At 50.0% G+C, this 17513-nt stretch overlaps 1 protein-coding gene across 1 annotated transcript in view; it reads left to right on the plus strand.

The window, feature by feature from the left end:
* DAAM2 (dishevelled associated activator of morphogenesis 2) overlaps positions 1-17513 on the plus strand; it is a 158689-nt gene that overhangs the window by 63423 nt on the left and 77753 nt on the right.

A 17513-nucleotide genomic window follows, 5' to 3' on the forward strand; every position in this document is an offset into this window, starting at 1 on the left:
GGGAAGCCGGAGGAAGAGCCGTGTTTCTGGGACTCAGTGGGAGGCTGTGATCACAGTCCTCTTATGGGCCCATTACTTTTTAGGTTTTTTTTTTCTCCTTACACCCTAGTATCTTAAATCTAAGATGATTTGAAGTGCATCAGGGCTTCGGTCAGGATAAGTTAGGTTCTGCTATTGTAACACCTAGTCCCTGAATTTCAGTGACTTAAAACAGTAGTGGTTTCTTACTCATGCTTCCTGTTTGTAGAGTCCACACAGGACCTGTACTCATTTGAGTCACTCAGGAACTCAGGCTGGCAGAACAGGCAACTCGTAGACGATAGCCGTGCCAAAGGAAGAAAGATTCTGATTCTGCCAATTAATTGCTCTAGACCATTGATTATACTTGTATTAGAGTTTTCCAGAGAGACAGAACCAATAGGCTGTATATATCTCTATCCTTCCCTGCCTCCCTCCTTCCTCTTTCTCTCCCATCTTACCCACCCATCTGTCTTGTCTTTCTTTTAAGAAGTTGACTCACTTGATTGTGGGGACTGGCAACTCCGAAATCTGCAGGGCAGCCCTGCAAGCTGGAAACCCAGGGAAGAGGTGAAGTTGCAGCTCACATCCAAAGACAGTCTGGAGGAAAACTCCCCTCCCCTGGGGGGATGTCAGTCTTGTCTTTAAGGCCCACCCACACGATGGAGAGTAACCTGCTTTTCTCAGGAGGATACTGATTTAAATGTTTACCTCATCTGAAAAACACCTTCACACTGACATCTAGCTCTACCAAATCTCTGGGATCCTGGCCTCACCAAGCTGACACGTAGAATTAACCATCACAACACTCCGCTTCTCCTCTCAGCCCAGGGGCCAGAATTGTCACATGGCCCCACTCAGACAAGGCGTCCAGGAAGGATCACCTGTTGTGTCCCTGGATGAGGACTGGAGACCAATGATCTCTGCCGAGGCACCCATAACTATCACAACTGTGAATAGTGTTAGCAGAGGATGAAGGAAGCCTTGGTTCATCTTGGTCCCCTTCCAGAGCATTCTTCAAAGTTTATGTGGAAATGGTTTTAGATGTCAACCCACATGCCCTTTTTGCTCATAGAAGAGGTTAGGGAGGGGGTGGGTTAGGACATGGCCTGGCCACCAAGGTTTCTGGATTTAAGACTGTTACTGAACATGTCCTCCTTTTCTTTTACTGTTTATTTTTTTTATTTTTTGCTTTTCAGGACTGCACCTGTGGCATATGGAAGTTCACAGGCTAGGGCTTGAATTGGAGCTACAGCTGCTGGCCTATACCACAGCCACACCAGATCCGAGTCACATCTGTGACCTATACCACAGCTCACAGCAATGCCTGATCCTTAACCCACTGAGCGAGGCCAGGGATCGAACCCACATCCTCATGGATCCTAGTTGGGTTCGTTACCGCTGAGCCGCAATGGGAACTCCTTTTACTCTTTTCTTTATTGCGTGTTTTCTGTGTGGGGTGTTGCATTCAAGACTCCTTTGTGTGTTGTGTCCTTAAAGAATGCCCTGAAAAATAACATGGCCTTTGCCTTTGTGACTTTCTTTTAGTACAAAGCCTTCAGGTTGTGTCTTGCTTGCTTGGATCAGAAAAGGCCCAGGTGCCAGCCCTCACTTTGCCACCAGCTCACTCTCTGCTTCTGACGAGTCCCTCTGCAGTCTGGGCCCAGTTTCCCCAGCTGTCTAGAGGGGCATTGAGCCGTGGGATCCCTAAGTTTCCATCTGGCTCTGACGTTCTGTGCACCTTTGGTCCACACCCTCTTCTGGTGACTCCCAAAGCCAGGGTTTGTGGACTGGCTGCCTGGTTGGGTACAGCTGAGGGCTACAGGGAAGAATTTTCTCCACGAAACTGGCAGGATCATTCAGGGTTCTCACTTGAGGCTGTGGCCTCATTAGTGCCCTGACCACGCTGTGTTCATGAGCCCAGAGGGAATCCATTCTCCAGACCAGCTGGGAAGCACCTGGAGAATGGCGTGGAAGCCCAGAGCAAGGATGTGTTGAGATGGAGCTCCCGAGAGCATGCAGAAGGCAGGGGCGGGAGATGGGAACCACCTGTCTTACCTGGAAGTAAGGGCTGAGGGCCAGCCTGCCCTTCATGGTCACGTGGGCTAACCTAACCCCCCAAAGGGCAGAGTTTCAAGGACCTCGAGGACTACTTGCTTCCTCACTATTCATAGATGACACTTGAATACCCCCCAACCAGCTGTTTTGTAGTGTAAATGAGATAATGTTGGAGGAAGTACCTGGAAAACTATACATTCTCTTCCAATAATAATATTTATAATATAATAATTATTATATTATGTAAATGCATAATTATTATAATTTATATAATATATGTTATATAAATATTATAAGTATATAATGATATAAGATATATATTATTCTACTTATAATAATTATATTTCTATAATTGTGTTACATAATAATATACAATAATTGTATTATATAATAATGATATATTATTATATAATAATTATATTTTATTCTTATTATCATGTGCTGCCTTACTCCATAGACATTTTGTGCTTGGGACATAAAAGCAAACAAAGACCCTCAATTAGAGTACAGTGTGATGCCAGCTCTACCAGCATGCCCTGGAAGGGCAAAGCTTGTGGGAGCTCAAAGAAAGCAGTCAATTCTGCTTGTTAGGGTAGAAGCCTCCACAGGAGCAGTGACAGTTAGGCCGGGTCTTCATGTCCAGGTCTTCACAGAAAGAAGAAAAAGGCATCCGAAGCAGACGGCACTGCGTGAGCAAAGGTCAGAGTGCTGGCTAGGCTCAGGGCAACCTCTGGAAGCCTGGCCTGACTGCTGCGGAGTGGGTGGAGCAGAGCGAGGGGAAGCTGCAGGAGGGTTGGTGGGGATTGGCGGGAGCGGGTGGCGGGGGAGCTAGGAAGGATCGGAAATAACCTGCGAGGAGTTGGGTCTTAACCGAGTTTTTTAAATTACCCGGTCTGGGAAAACTTTTTAACTTTTAAAAAAATGTATTGTATTGGAGACGAGTTGATTTACAATGTTGTGTTTCTGGTATAAAGCAAAGTGAATTGTTTTTACATATATATTATTTTTCATATTTTTTTTCCATTGTGGTTTATTTCAGGATATTGAGTATAGTTCCCTGTGCTCGGGACTTTGTAGGACTTTGTCGTTTATCTCGTCTGGGTATAGTAGTCTGCATCTGCTAATCCCAAACTCTCAATCCATCCCTCCCCACACCCTCCAAAAAAAATAAAAGGGGGGGATATATGTGAAAGGAAAACTTTTAAATTTTGGTTTGGCCAAAAGGAAAAGCTCTTGCTTTAATTTTATTGAAAAGCTGCCTAGAGATTTATGACAGGCAGAACTTATATAGATTGTATCATAGCGTTGCTGCCCTGTCCTATTCATTTTGCTTCTCTCCTTCCTCTTAGAACTTCCATGTTGAACATATAAAGCTTCCTGCTCTCGTTGTGGTTGTTTGAAATATTGGATGGGAGGCAGAATTTTTTTTTCTTTTTATAAAAGGAATAACTGCTAATTTTAAAAAGTGTGAAAAAGGTAAAGATGGGGAAAAAAAAATCCCTAAGTAATTTCCCCCTTCAAACAAGTTTGGTGCTACCTTTTGGGGAATTGCTTTCAGTGAGTAGTTGAGGGCGGACACCTTGTTTTGCCTGTGCCTTTTATAAGCAGGAACCTGAGCCTGGAGGGGCTTCATGTGCATTTGAAACCAAAACACTTCTTACTGGAACCCAACCTAAACCCAAGTTTTGTTTTTTTATTTATTTAGAATCACTCAGCTGGTGTCTGAACTTATTGAGACTCAGCTTCTTTATGTCTCAGTGCAGAAGGAATTCAGTGAGAGACAAAATGATAGGCGAGAAATAGATTTATTAAGCTAGGATGCTTGTGAGAGATACAAAGGGGCAGGCAAGGAGGCTCTGCCCTGAGGATTAGGTGGCTACATTTCCGTAATCAAAGGAAAGCAGGGAGGGAGAAAAGACCGCCTCCTTCCTCGGAGGAGTAGCTGTCAGGCTTACTTCACTAGCTCCTCCCTCGTATTGGGTAGGAGTGTTTGACCCTATGGGGTCAAACTAGGACTGTCACAGCACTTTTTCAAATCGGCAGAAGGGTGGTGCCATCTGCTAAAGTACATTGAATCATCTCAGGTTTCCATGTTATGAGGGTCTCCTACTTTGGAAAGTCATCCTTCCCTTAAATTCCTGTCCTTGGTCCTAAGGGTCATTCTCTTGCTGAACTTGAATGCAGGCCTCATTTTATCCTTCACGTAATGACCGGAGGCAGATCTCCTGCTTTTATTTATGGCTTTATAGTGAAGCAAGCCTGCTTCGTCCTGTGGCTTCCTTCTGATGGCTTTTTTGAGCCATGATTAACCTACAGTGGTCTCCCCAGGTTCCCCTGTCTCATCTGTGGTCCCCTGCTGGGACTCGGGCAACTACCTGTGTCACGATCCTACTCCTTCCCTAGCACATTGCTGACTGATACAGTGAGGGTGCCCTAGACTCCTGGAGGGAAAGCTTTGTGGTTGAGTAGATTCATCTACGTTCCCATCCCCACGTTCCCATTCATTAAATGCAAGACCTTGGGCAATTTCCTCCCTCTGGGTCTCCATTTCCTCATCTGTAAAATGGGAACTGCAAAACCAACAGGGTCTCCACACTGAAATGGGGAGAGTGAATAAGCTCTTCTGTGCAAAGCACCTAGGAAGGGGCCTTGCACACAGTAGGGACAGACGCCTGTTAGTGGTACTTGTTGTGTCCTCTGGGGGAGTCCATCCCCGAGGGAGGAGCTGCAGGTGGACAGCTTTTCCTAGGAGAACCGTCTTTCTGCCCCGCTGTCCTAACAGCAGGAGCGGGATCAAGGCTATTAGACTTGTGAACAAGCCAGGGTCCTGGTGCCTGTTCCTTGCTTCTCTCTGGAGGAGGCTGGCTCATCCCCCACTAGCTCCTTCCTGTGTAGCTTTTTCCCCGAGGGCTCTCCAGGCAGGCTGTCCCTTTAAGAAAGGCCTCTGCTGTTTCACCATGGCCTTGCCTCCCCTGCTGTGTGTCTCCTGGGCTGCATTTGTGTGCTGGACTCTTCAGCGGAGGGAGGCTGCTTCAAATCAAGCGCACACCCTCCAGGAATCCATGGCCAAGGAAGGGCTCCCAGGCCACAGCCCCTCACGGTGCCCCGGGCTCCCACCCCTCAGTCTGGCTTTGGGACACACAGGGATCATTCTTAAGGACTGAGCTCAGGATGCCTAAAAAGGAAACTGGAAAATAACTGGATAAACTTGGGAAGGGAAAGAAACCCGCACCGCATCCTCCCCGGATGGTGGATTGCAGATTTAGGCTCGAGTCTGGTGATTCCTGCTGGATGGAATTTGATAGGCAAAGGAGGCCAGGAGACAGAGGGCGGGGGGCGGGGATTCCCAGTGGGTAGCGAGCCTTGGACTTGGGGATCACCCCCCACCCACCTCCCAGTGCTTGTCACCCTTGAGGCCTGGGGCTGACATCCGGACAGATAGGGAGCCTGGCCCCGGGAGTGAAGCTCAGAGAGGGGCAGATGTCAGATCCCTCTCATTTGAAGAAAACAAAGTGTGGTCAGTGAGGGCTGTTTGTGAAGATGCCTGGGGCTAAATGAAATGAGTGACACTGTGATTCTGTCTTAGTGGGGGATGCTGGGGTGAGGGGACAGGCTAGGCCCTGGGCTTGTTCTTCCGGGCCCCTTGGATGGGGGCAGCTGCCCGGGAGCAGCGGCGGGCAGAGATGGAGGAGGAGGAGGCAAGTCTGCCAAGGGCCGGGAAGAATGGAGGGCCTGTTGTTCTGAAGCCTGGGAACACGCCTTAGGGGGAGGCCTACGCAGCCCAGCTCAGTCTGAGAAGGAAATGGGGGGAGGGGTCCCTGCAGCAGGCAGAAGGGGGTGAGCTGGCACCACTACCCTCTGCAGAGCAAGGCCCCCCCCACCTCTGTTTCCTGTGGCTTGGGCACAGGTGAGTTCCCTGGCTTTGAATGTGCAGGTGCAGTTTGGAAGGCTGGGGTCTGTGCCCAAGAGGTACCCTCCCGCAGAGGAGGCAGGATATACCAGCAGCCTCAGCCCCTGGCCTGCCCCAAGCAAACCCAGGACCCAGAGCAGAGATGTCATCTGTTAAATTCTGTTTCGAGAGCTCTTTCCTGGAGTTCCCATTATGGCTCAGCAGGTTAAAAACATAGTGTCCATAAGGATGAGGGTTCAACTCTCGATCTCACTCAGTGAGTTAAGGATCCAGACTTGCCCCAAGCTATGGCATAGGTGGCAGATGTGGCTCAGATTCTGTGTTGCCATGGTTGTGGCGTAGGCCAGCAACCGCGACTCTCATTCAACCCCTTGCCTGGGAACTTTCATGTGCTGCACTTGCAGTCCTGAAAAGAAAAAAAGAAGAAGAAAAAAAAAACCTCTTTCCTCTGCGCTGTCTTGTGCCAGGCTCTGGCTGGGAGTTTACCAAGGAAAAAAAAAAAAAAAATGCCCTGATGAGATTGGGAGGGTGTGACGATCTGGAAAGATGTTTTGGAAATAGGGTTAAAGCTGTCTTTGACAAGGAACAATAGTACTTACCATTTATCCAGTACCTTGAATGTGCTAAGGCATTATAGGTACCATTTCATTTAATTTTCGTGGTAATGCTTTTGAGTCATGAATAATTTTTGAGGCAAAAAAAATAAATAAATAAATTTGGAGTTCCTATTATGGCCCAGTGGTTAACGAATCCGACTAGGAACCATGAGGTTGTGGGTTCGATCCCTGGCCTTGCTCAGCAGGTTAAGGATACGGCGTTGCTGTGGCTCTGGCATAGGTCAGCGGCTACAGTTCCGATTAGACCCCTAGCCTAGGAACCTCCACATGCCATGGGAGTGGCCCAAGAAAAGGCAAAAAAAAAAAAAAAAGAATAATTTTTGAGATTTTACCAATGAAGAAACTACGGCTCAAAGAGGGAAGGACCTCGCCTGAGGACACAGAGCTGATTGTGGAACCAAGATTTGAACTTCATTCATTCAGTTAGTCATCCAAGTGTTAGTTCAACCGTGTTGAGGAGTTTCCATCGTGGCTCAGCAGCGTGGCTGTGGCTGTGGCGTAGGCTGGCAGCTGCAGCTCCATTTGACCCGTAACCCGGGAACTTCCATATACCACAGATGTGGCTCTTAAAAAAAAAAAAAAAAAAAGTTGAGCTAATGGCCCGTGCCAGCCATTCTGATGGGCGCTGAAGACATGGCAGGCTGTTTGACTGGGGAAGGCCTGGCCGGCCTAACTCCACAGCCTGGGTCCTCGAGCCCAGGCAAAGCCTTTAGGACGAGCCGGAGACCCTTCTTGGGAGGAGTGTATTGAGAACTCTGCTTCAGAATGTTCTTGTCCTTAAGAAATGTCTCATTTTGTTCTCACTTGAATAATAATCTAAAGCTAAATGCATTCATTCTGAATCATCTGAAGGGCCCACTACTGGCCTGAGATTTTAGTCCCCGAGTTTCTGTTTCTGTGCAAATTGGCACCAAGTGGTTTCCTAAAATGATAGTGTTTATCTTTTAATGCTTTGTTTCTTAAACCGATTCCTACATTGTATGCTCGGAAGGCCCCCAAAGATGAAGAAAGGCTACACTGATTTTGCTGCAGGGAGGGGGAGGTGCAGGACGGGTGTCCCAAGAGGAGAAGGTTCAATGTCTTGGGGACTCAGCCGGGCTGAAGCAGCGTGGGGGTTCTGATCTTTCAGCCTCTTTGTCTCCAGGATTGGGGGAACCCAGGCCAGAGACTCAGGGACATGCTAGTCAGGAAAGAGCAAAGTCCCTGAATTATGGGCAGGGACCCCCATTTCCCACACAGCATCTCTGACCTCTAACAAGTGAATGCTTGTAACTCAGCCCTTCCAGACAGGGTAGCTTGTCCTAAGGCTGGGGAGGGAAGTCGTGGGGCCTCCTGGGAACACTGCAATTTCCCATCAAGGAGGGGTGTTTGCCAGCTGCCCCAGAGCTTCGGACCTCTCCTAGGGTCCTGCTGCTGGGTGCAAAGGCCATAGCAGGATCCCTAATGGAGGGAGCCATGAGTGTGACTCAGGCCTCGCCACCCCGAGGACAAGGACGAGCAGAGAAGGCACATGATGCTGGCCTGGCACTCTTGGCCTTGGGTGGGGCTCAGATAACCCACTGGCGCAGGTGACCAGAGACAAGAGACCCAGGACGCAGACCTCCCCTTCTTCCTTGGCCATCCCTGCCTCCTCCTCCTGTTGAGGTTTTGGGTCTCGCCACGAGGTCACATGGTCATACTATCTTTGGAGTAACGTTCCCGTGTAGCTTTATTTACCCTCTGTTTACCATCTCTGCCCCGATTGCCAGGGCTCATCCTGGGCTGCCTTTCTACAGACCTCTCCCTGGCCCCGTCCATCTTCGTTAGAGCCGCCAAGCTGTGACGTCCTAAGAGCAGAGAGTCTGGCCCTGGGGACCATACCATAGTCTCCATGGCACTTACTTGACTCAAGTGCCAGAGCCCATAGCAATATGCAAATGAGTGGGTGTGGCTATGTCCCAATAAAAGCGTATTGACAAAAACTAGGAGGTGGTGGGCCAGCTTTGGCAACCCCTGATCCAGATGGAGTGAACCTGTGCCGAACAGCATAAGCTTGTTCCCCTGAGCCTGCTTCATGCATTAACACAATGGCGCACCCACTTCTGCTCCGGGTCCTCCTCCTGCCTCCAGGAGCCCAGCTCTCCAGCTGCCCTGCCCTGCCTGCCTTCCTTGAACTTAACTCTTCTCATTCCTGCCTCTGAGCCCTTTCCTTTGGGGGCTTCTCTGCTTAGAGCGTCCAGCTCCTCCTGCTTTTTAGGACACATAAAATTTTGACTCCCCCCCTTTTTTTTTCTTTCTCCATTTTTTAGGGCCACACCTGCGGCATATGGAGGTTCCCAGGCTAGGGGTCCAATCAGGGCTGTAGCTGCCAGCCTACACCGCAACCATGGCAATGCAGGATCCCAGCCGTATCTGCAACCTACACCACAGCTCATGGCAACGCCAGATCCTTAACCCACTGAGCAAGGTCAGGGACTGACCTGTGTCCTCATGAATGCCAGTCAGGTTCATTAACCACTGAGCCATGAGGGGAACTCCCCTGACTCCTTTTTAAAGAAAAAATTTTTTATTGTAGTTGATTTACAGTGTTCTATCACTTTCTGCTGTACAGCCAAGTGATCAGTTATTCATATATACACATTCTTTTTCTCATATTATCTTCTATCATGGTCTATCACAAGTGATTGGATATAGTTCCCTGTGCTGTACAGTAGCACATTGCTTGTTCATTCTAAATATAATAGTTTGCATCCACTAACCCTAAACTCCAGTCCATCCCACTCCCTCCCTGCTTGGCAACCACAAGTTTGTTCTCTACGTCCATGGGTTTGTTTCTGTTCTGTAGATAGGATCATGGTGTGCCATATTTTAGATGCCACATGTAAGTGACATCATATGGTTATTTGTCTTTCTCTTTCTGGCTTACTTAGTATGAGAATCTCTAGTTGCATACATGTTGCTGCCAGTGGCATTATTTGGTTCTTTTTTATGGCTGAGTAGTATTCCATTGTGTATGTGTACCACATTTTAATCCATTCATCTGTCAGCGGACATTTAGGTTGCTTCCATGTCTTTGCTCTTGTGAATAGTACTTCGGTGGACATAGGGGTACATGTATCTTCTTGCATGAAAATTTTGTCCAGATGTATGCCCAGGAGTGGGATTGCTGGATCATATGATAGTTGCTCAGGTCAGATGCTCCTTCTTTGCATCCTGCCCTGACACCACACCTCTGAACCCTCCCCGACACAGTGACTTCTGCCTCTCCTCTGTGGCTCTGGCACTTCGTACTTGCTTCCGGAGTGACTGTTCCTATGCTGCACTTTAGTAATTTGTTCTAACTATATCTCCTCAAGGGCAGGAATTAATAGGACGGGGCTCTCTCCCCTGCCTCCCCCATCCCAGCTCCATGGCCACCAGGCAGTAGGTGAGCAGGAAGCAGTGTTGCACAGACTCGTGACCTCTCCCTTCCCCCCAGAGCCCCACCATAACTGGTGGCTTTTGGGGGTTCTAGCTGAGCCATTTGGGGAAATCAAGAACCCGTCCATGTCAGGACCTGAAGCATCCTGGAGGAAAATCCATCTTCGGCCCTGTAACCTGAGCCTGCCCATTCCCTGCGCCTGGTGATTGGTGATCGGGTGTCCCTGTTTGTTTTGACATCCCGTGAGGGGCATGAGTGGGGACAGGAGAGCTCCAGATTTCAAAGCAAGAATTTTCTCTTGTAGCCGCTGAAGGCCAGGCCCCTGCCAGCTCCTGGGCTCCTGTGTTAGCATTTTCAGTTAATTAAGAAAACAAACCCCAAGTCCCTGACAGCAAGGGTTCTGCAGATTTAGGATGGAAGGTTCGTGTCTGCATGCAAGGGAGGCCTCCCAGCTCCTGCAGGCAGGGTGAGCCAGAGAGGTGCCACCCGCCAGTCCTTCCTGCAAGAGGAGATGCTGCAGGAATTGGCGCAGGGACAGCCAGCTCCAGGCAGGGCCCAGAGGGTGAGTTTCCTCCCACCGGCCCCTACCAGGGGGTTTTCTGAATGAATGGAATACAGAGCAGGGACGGCTGGGCAAGAATAGCAGAGAAGGAGTCAAGAGCCTGGAATCTGCCAGTCGTCTTCTCCAGAACCAGGTTATGCCAGCTGCCTGGCCAGCGGAGGACAGTGGTGAGAGGTGACCTGGGGATGGCTTCAGCTGGGCCCAGGGGGCTGATCTGCCAAGGCGGAGCCCCAGACCAGGCTGCTGCTCAGCCACACAGAGCCTTGGAGTAAATTTTAAAAGGCTGTCTTTCCTTCCGGGGAATGCAATTGAACGGATTGCTGGAGAAGCAGCCCAGTCTACCTTCTCCTTGGCCACGCTCTCTCCGTGGTACCCAGGAAAGATGCTGGGTCTCTACCAGCACCACCCTTGACACAGTGGCAGGTGGGACCTGGGCCTCTGGGAGGCGCAGGAGCACAGCTGCACCGGGTGTTGGTGCCCAGGGGCCAGCCTGAGCCTTCTCCCCCGCGTAGCCTGCCCCTTGGAAGTGGAGTCTCTTCTGGCAGTTCTCCGCCTGGACCTTTCATGCGGTGGTGCTGGGCATCTCGGGCAGAGTGCGGCAGGACAGAGACCCAGTCCTGCTCTACTGCTACAACAAGGGTCCAGGGCAAGTTATCTGGCCTTTGCGAACCTCGTTTCTAATGGGCAGTGGGGATGAGGCACCCGTGTAGTGTGAGTGCAGAAGGTATAGGTGTGTTGGTAAATACTGGGCGAGGCCTCTGTGTGCCAGGCCTGGCTTCAGGAACCTGGCTTCTTCTCCCCTGTTGGATGTCTATCTTGGTCCATTCTGCCTGTGGGCCAGGTTATCTGGCTCCCTTAAAAGATACTGGTGAGAAATAACAAAACATGATTGACTTCTGCTCAGCTGGGGGAGGGGAGGCCTAGGGAGGATCAGCTCTCAGAATTTGGTGTAACTGTTATATCAGATCCAGCAGTTCGTGGCAGATATTTTTTGACTTTTGAGCACCTTCTCTTTATCCCCCGGGGAATCTCGGGGCTCCTTTTCTTCCACAAGTCTGCGCTTCATCACTCACAGGGCAAGGCCACATTCTGCAGGCAGGTTGGGGTCATTTTGGAAAAGAAATTCTCTCCAAAGGTAGTATCCTTGGAGTTCCCATTGTGGCTCAGCAGTAACGACTCCGACTAGTAACCATGAGGACGCGGGTTCGATCCCTGGCCTCTCTCAGTGGATTAAGGATCTGGCATTGCTGTGAGCTGTGGTGTAGGTCGCAGACTCGGCTTGATCCTGCCTTGCTGTGGCTGTGGTGTAGGCCAGCAGCTGCAGTTCCAATTTGACCCCTAACCCAGAAACCTTCATATGCCACAGGTGAAGCCATAAAAAGCCAAAAAAAAAAAAAAAAGGTAGTATCCTTGTGGCACTCTAAAGCAGGAGAGAAGTCATTTAGGATTTGGGGGAGTTTCAGATCTCTCTTTTTCTTCTTCCTTTTCCTCTTCTTCTTTCTCTCCCCCTCCCCCCGCCCCCACCACCACCCCCTGCTTTCCCAGCACAGTCCTTAGGTGTGTAGCTGGCATGGCCAATAGCTCTTCTTTCCTGGAAAACATCCAAAATACCCCTGATCCTCCCCAAATTTCCACATCCCAGGACACCAGGTTGGGTTTATGTGCTTTTGACGGCTGCTGCTGATTTTCCTTCCTCCACCTTAGGACTGTTCGCATGCAAAAATTAAGGAAAATGTACATAAAATCAGGTGTGGATACGAGAAAGCATCCTCATGGTAGACAGACAATGATAATCGCGTCTGAAATCATGGGTTCCTAGGACGCTGACTCGGCAGATTAGAATCTTTTGGGCTGGCTGTTGGGAAGACGTCTTTTTTAAGGGGTTTCTTTTTCTTTTCTTTTTTTGAATTAAAGTATGGTTGACTCACAGTGTTGTGCCAGTTTCTGATGTTCAGCAAACTGACCCAGTCATACATATATATACATTTTCTTTGTCATATCATCTTCCAGCATGTTCCATCCCAAGAGACCGGATAGGGCTGTACGGTAGGGCCTTGTTTATCCATGTAAATGTAATAGTTTGTAAATAGTATGTAAATATAATAAATGTAATAGTTTGCATCTACTAATCCCAAATTCCCACTCCATCCCACTCCTCCCTCCTCTCCCCTTGGCAACTACAAGTCTGTTCTCCATGTCTTTGAGTCTGTTTCTGTTTTGTAGATGGATTTATTTGGGCCATATTTTAGATTCCATGTATAAGTGATACCATATAATATTTGTCTTTCTCTTTCTGACTTACTCCACTTAGTATGAGGATCTCTAGTTGCATCCATGTTGCTGCCAATGGTATTATTTGGTTCCTTTTTATGGCTGATAGTATTCCATTGTGCATCAGTACTACATCTTCTTAATCCATTCATCTATTGATGGACATTTAGGTTGCTTCCATGTCTTGACTATTGTGAATAGTGCCGCTGTGAACTTAGGGGTGCATGGATCTTTTTGAATTAGAGTTTTGTCCAGATATATGCCCAGGAGTGGGATTGCTGGATTTTATGGCAGTTCTATATTTAGTTTTCTGAGCAACCTCCATGCTGTTTTTGATAGTGGTTGTACCAATATGCATTCCCACCAGCAGTGTAGAAGGGTTCCCTTAAAGAGTTCCTAAATATTCTCTGTGGTTCAAAGGAAAAAAGTTGAGGTAAAGACCAGGAGACATCGTGTTTCTAGACTATTAGGGAACGTCCAGCGAGAGAGGCAGTGTAGCTTGGCCCTCGCATGACTTACTATCTTTAGGGAAATAGTCACTGAGAAATCTTGGTGAAGGTTTGTGGAGTTTTTGGGCTATATTTTTGTAGTTGCTATTTTTACTATATACACTGTTTTCCGTAGAAATCACTCAGGGGAAACCAAGACCCGAAGAACAAACCAGGGTTTGTCTGCCGCTGTTCCCTCTGGGGGAGAAGAGTTCTGGGCTGCAGTTTGAGGAGTGGGTTCTAGACGTGGGTTGTCATGAGTCTGCTGAGGGTCCTGGGGCAAAGTGGCCTTGCTTCTCAGGCCTCAGGTTTCCCCTCTGTAGGGTGGTCTTGACAAGGACGGTCACCCCTACTCTCAGCATCCTGTGCCTTTCAGCAGCCTTAAGGGAGCCCCCTGCAGGGCGGTCAGAGAAAGTTGAGCTCCTCACATGCATCGTGGGCAGCGGGGAGGCAGAGCCATCTAGACGAGTGAGGCGGTCTTGGCCAGGGTCAGATTTTGGCACCCAAGCTTGCGGCGTGGCACTTGCTCGCTCCAGAGTTACAGTGGCCCTCGCGCCTTGGCTCTCAGCAGGGGTCCACGGGGACATCCCTGTGCCTGATGGGATGTGGGGCTAGGGTCTGGGCTGGTGTTCAGGGCCTCTGGCTCTGCATGCAGTCTGTTTCCCCTTGACCTTCTTGGTCTGAGCCTGGATCCTCTTCGTGGACCAAAGGGGAGCTTGAAAATCCCAAACCCAGCTTCAGAATCCAATGTGGGTGGCCCCCCTCCTGACCAAGCCCAGGGCTACTTCTCAGATCTCGACAAGCCCAGCTCTGCACATCCATCCCACCTCTCACCATCTGCACCTTAACTCTTGCCCTTCCCTCTGCCTGAAGCTTGGTACCCGGTGAAGGGTGCAGCCATGCTTCAAGGCTCACTTCAGACGGCATCACTTCTGCAATTTCTCCAACCCCGCCTCCTCCCAGCTTCAGGGAGGTGGAGTTTTCCCTCATCTCTGCCCCTGATGGAGAACTTGGCATCATGCTTAACAGCCATGTCCTGCCCGGCTCGCACTAAACCATGAGCTTCCAGAATGCAAGGATTCTGACAGGTTCAACTCTGCTTTTCTAGCCCTGGTGACAGGGTCTAGCACATAGCAGCTCTCTGTTAAATATTGGCCAAGCAAGGGGAACCTCTTCTCTTGCAACTCTCCACCGAGAAGGAAGCAGGCAAGAGCGGCTGGTGTTTGGGTCATTTCCTGGGGCCCAGTTTCATGGTGGGGTCTCAAGAGAGGGCTTGAGTCATCACCTCCTCCCTGTATCCCTTCCAGCCAGAGGCTGGGGAGCATCTGCTTGGGTCTGCAGTGAGCCCAGGGCTGGCTGTGGGTGGCAGTGCCATGCTGTTCTGGAGAGACCAAGGTACAGACACAGGCACCAACTGCCTGCTCATCCTGGCCTTTGTCTCCAGTGGCCTGTGATTCTTGCAGCACTTTGGGAGAACCCAGTGTCTGTGTCTGTGAAGAATGCCCACCCTCGAGGTCGGGGAGTTGCCTTGTTTGGCACCAGTTGGAGAGTTATAGGTCATGAAGCTTTCTATGCTTATCAAGAGGAAACTGGCACAATAGCTAAGAAATGGAAACAGCCTCAGTGTCCATCAACAGATGAATGGATTAAGAATATGTGGTATAGATACACAATGGAATACTACTCAGCCATAAAAAAGAGAAAAATAATGCCATTGGCAGCAACATGGATGCAACTGGAGATTCTCATACTAAGTGAAGTCAGAGAAAGACGAATACCATATGATAGCCCTTCTCTGTGGAATCTAAAATGTGGCACAGATGAAACTCGAGAACAGAAACAGACTCACAGACATAGAGAACAGACTTGTGGTTGCTGAGGGGGAGGGGAGTTTGGGGTCAGTAGATGCAGACCATGACATTTAAAATGGATAAGCAGTGAGGTCCTGCTGTACCGCACGGGAACTCTGTCCTTTCTCTTGGGATAGACCACGATGGACTAATATAAGAAAAGGAATGTATGTATACGTATGACTGGGTCACTTTGCTGCACAGCAGAAACTGAAAGAACATTGTAAACCAACTATACCTTAATAAAAATTGTTTAAATCAATTAAAAATAAAAAAGAAACTGGGCGATGTCAGCTTTCAGGAACGCTAGGCTCTGAGAGCAGGAGTTCCTGGGTGCCAGTCGTGAGTTTAATTTCGGGGAGTTACCTGCCACTGTGCTCAGGTCCATTTGTTGAATGCCTCCCAAGTGTATCCACCGCTCTTTGAGCTCTGGGGGTAGAGCCCAACCTTGTCCCTTCCCTTGGGGGGCTTACCTTCTAGTGAAAGTCCCTGAAGATGGAGAGCATGGGAGCTGAAGCCTGGGTCACTCCCCCTGCCCCCAGGGAGATGCTGAGCTGGTGCCTCGGTGAGGGACATTCTGTCTCCACTCACTAGCTCCTGTTTTCTTCCCAAGACGTCACCTGTCAGAAGCACCTCGGTATCCTGTCACCCTTCCAGATTCCTGGCTCTCCGTGTTAGAGACCTATATTCCCGCCCTGCCCTTTGCAGCTCTGCCCCCTCCCCAGCCTGCTGACCCCCGGTCCTTCCTTCCTGGACTGAGAGCATTATTTGATGACCAGGACTCTTATTTCGGCCACATCCCTGCCGTGTGCGGTGCCTGGGCAGAAGGGGGCTTCCACCTGTGACTGTGGAATGAATGGACCGCGGGATAAAGGCTGAGTTTCACTGATTCACCTTCCCCATCCACCGGTTAGGCTCGTGCATCTGTTTTCATCTCTTTTCTGGGTCAGTCTTGGAGAGGGATGGACTCTTGGGGAAATCCCAATTGCTGAAATGCCGGCGAATTGTGAGAAACTGGAGAGATGAAAGAAGAGCCCAGGTGGGGTCTGCTCCTTTGTGTTCCCTCTGCGGCTGAGCTGCAAGAGGCTCATCTGCCTTTGAGGGTGAGCTTCTTCACCTCCCAAGGTGGGAAAGGTCGGGAGGGTTCAGGGCCAACAGAGTTCCTTGTGCTGAGACCCTGAGTCTTCCCCCTCGTGGGTGGGGACAGGCAGTGCTGAGGGACGGACCTGCCCCTGCAAGCCTTCTGGTTCGGTCAGCCCAGCTGGGCCTACAGGAGAACAGGCCTCCTGGGAATGCTTGGGAAGCAGGGCCAGGCTTGTCCTCCCCCAGGCCAGGCCCACCTCCCCCAAGGCCAGGATGTGGCGTGGGACCCAGGCAGGCGGAGGTTCCCACCGCTCAGCTCCTGCAGCCGAAATGCTCCAGGCCCAGGCAGCGTCCCCCAGCAGGAGGGGGGTGGGGGGAGCCTCCAGCTGCCTGGGGTCGAGACCCCACATCAGGACCAGGGCAGCTCCACAGGCACCCACCTCTGACATTTACCCCCCACCTGGACAGCTGCCAGGGGCTCTGCAGTCCAGCCTCGCCTCGCATTGGGGAAGAGATTCAGGGATTAACCATTGCAGGCCCTGCCTGAGTCGAGCGGTGACTGGTCCTCCCAGATCAGCCAGTATCCATCCACCATGTACCAAGGCCAGGAGTGGGCATCTTTGCAAACGTTGTCTCATTTCATCCTCATATCAACCCCATTTTCCGAAGGAATAAACGGAGGCAGGTGGAGTTACATAATCTGCCTAAGTTTATACCATTAATAAAAAAGGTTTCCTGTATTCATCCTTCAGCACAGGCGCTGCTGTGTGCTTGGCAGGAATTCTAGGCACTGTGGATACACAGTGAATGATGGGCAGAAATGTCTCAGAGATGAGTAAAGTGCGTAGCATCTTACACAGCGCCAGGTCTATGTGGAAAATGAGGGAGCAGGGAGTGGACAGTGCCGGAGGAGGGGCTATTTGAAATAGCCTTATCAGGAAGAGGTGCAGTTATTGCTACCACACAGTGCTTGCTGGGGGCCGGGCCCAACACGCCCCCATCACCCTAACTTAATCCATACGATGACAGTAGGAGGCAAAGTATTATTACATTTTCAGATGGGGAAACAGAAGCACAGGGAGGTGAAGTAACTTGCTGAAGGTAACACAGCAGATAAATGGTGCTGGGTTCTGCACGCAGGCAGCCTAACTCCTGAGCGCTGCCTGGTAACTACTGAGGCCACGCAGGCAGTAAGTGGCTGGGCAGGTGAGCTGTTCTGCTGGACCTATCCATTGGGCCTGGCAGGTGCCAAGGGG

Source organism: Sus scrofa, chromosome 7 (genome assembly GCF_000003025.6).
Source record: "Sus scrofa isolate TJ Tabasco breed Duroc chromosome 7, Sscrofa11.1, whole genome shotgun sequence".
In the NCBI taxonomy this organism is placed as follows: domain Eukaryota; kingdom Metazoa; phylum Chordata; class Mammalia; order Artiodactyla; family Suidae; genus Sus; species Sus scrofa.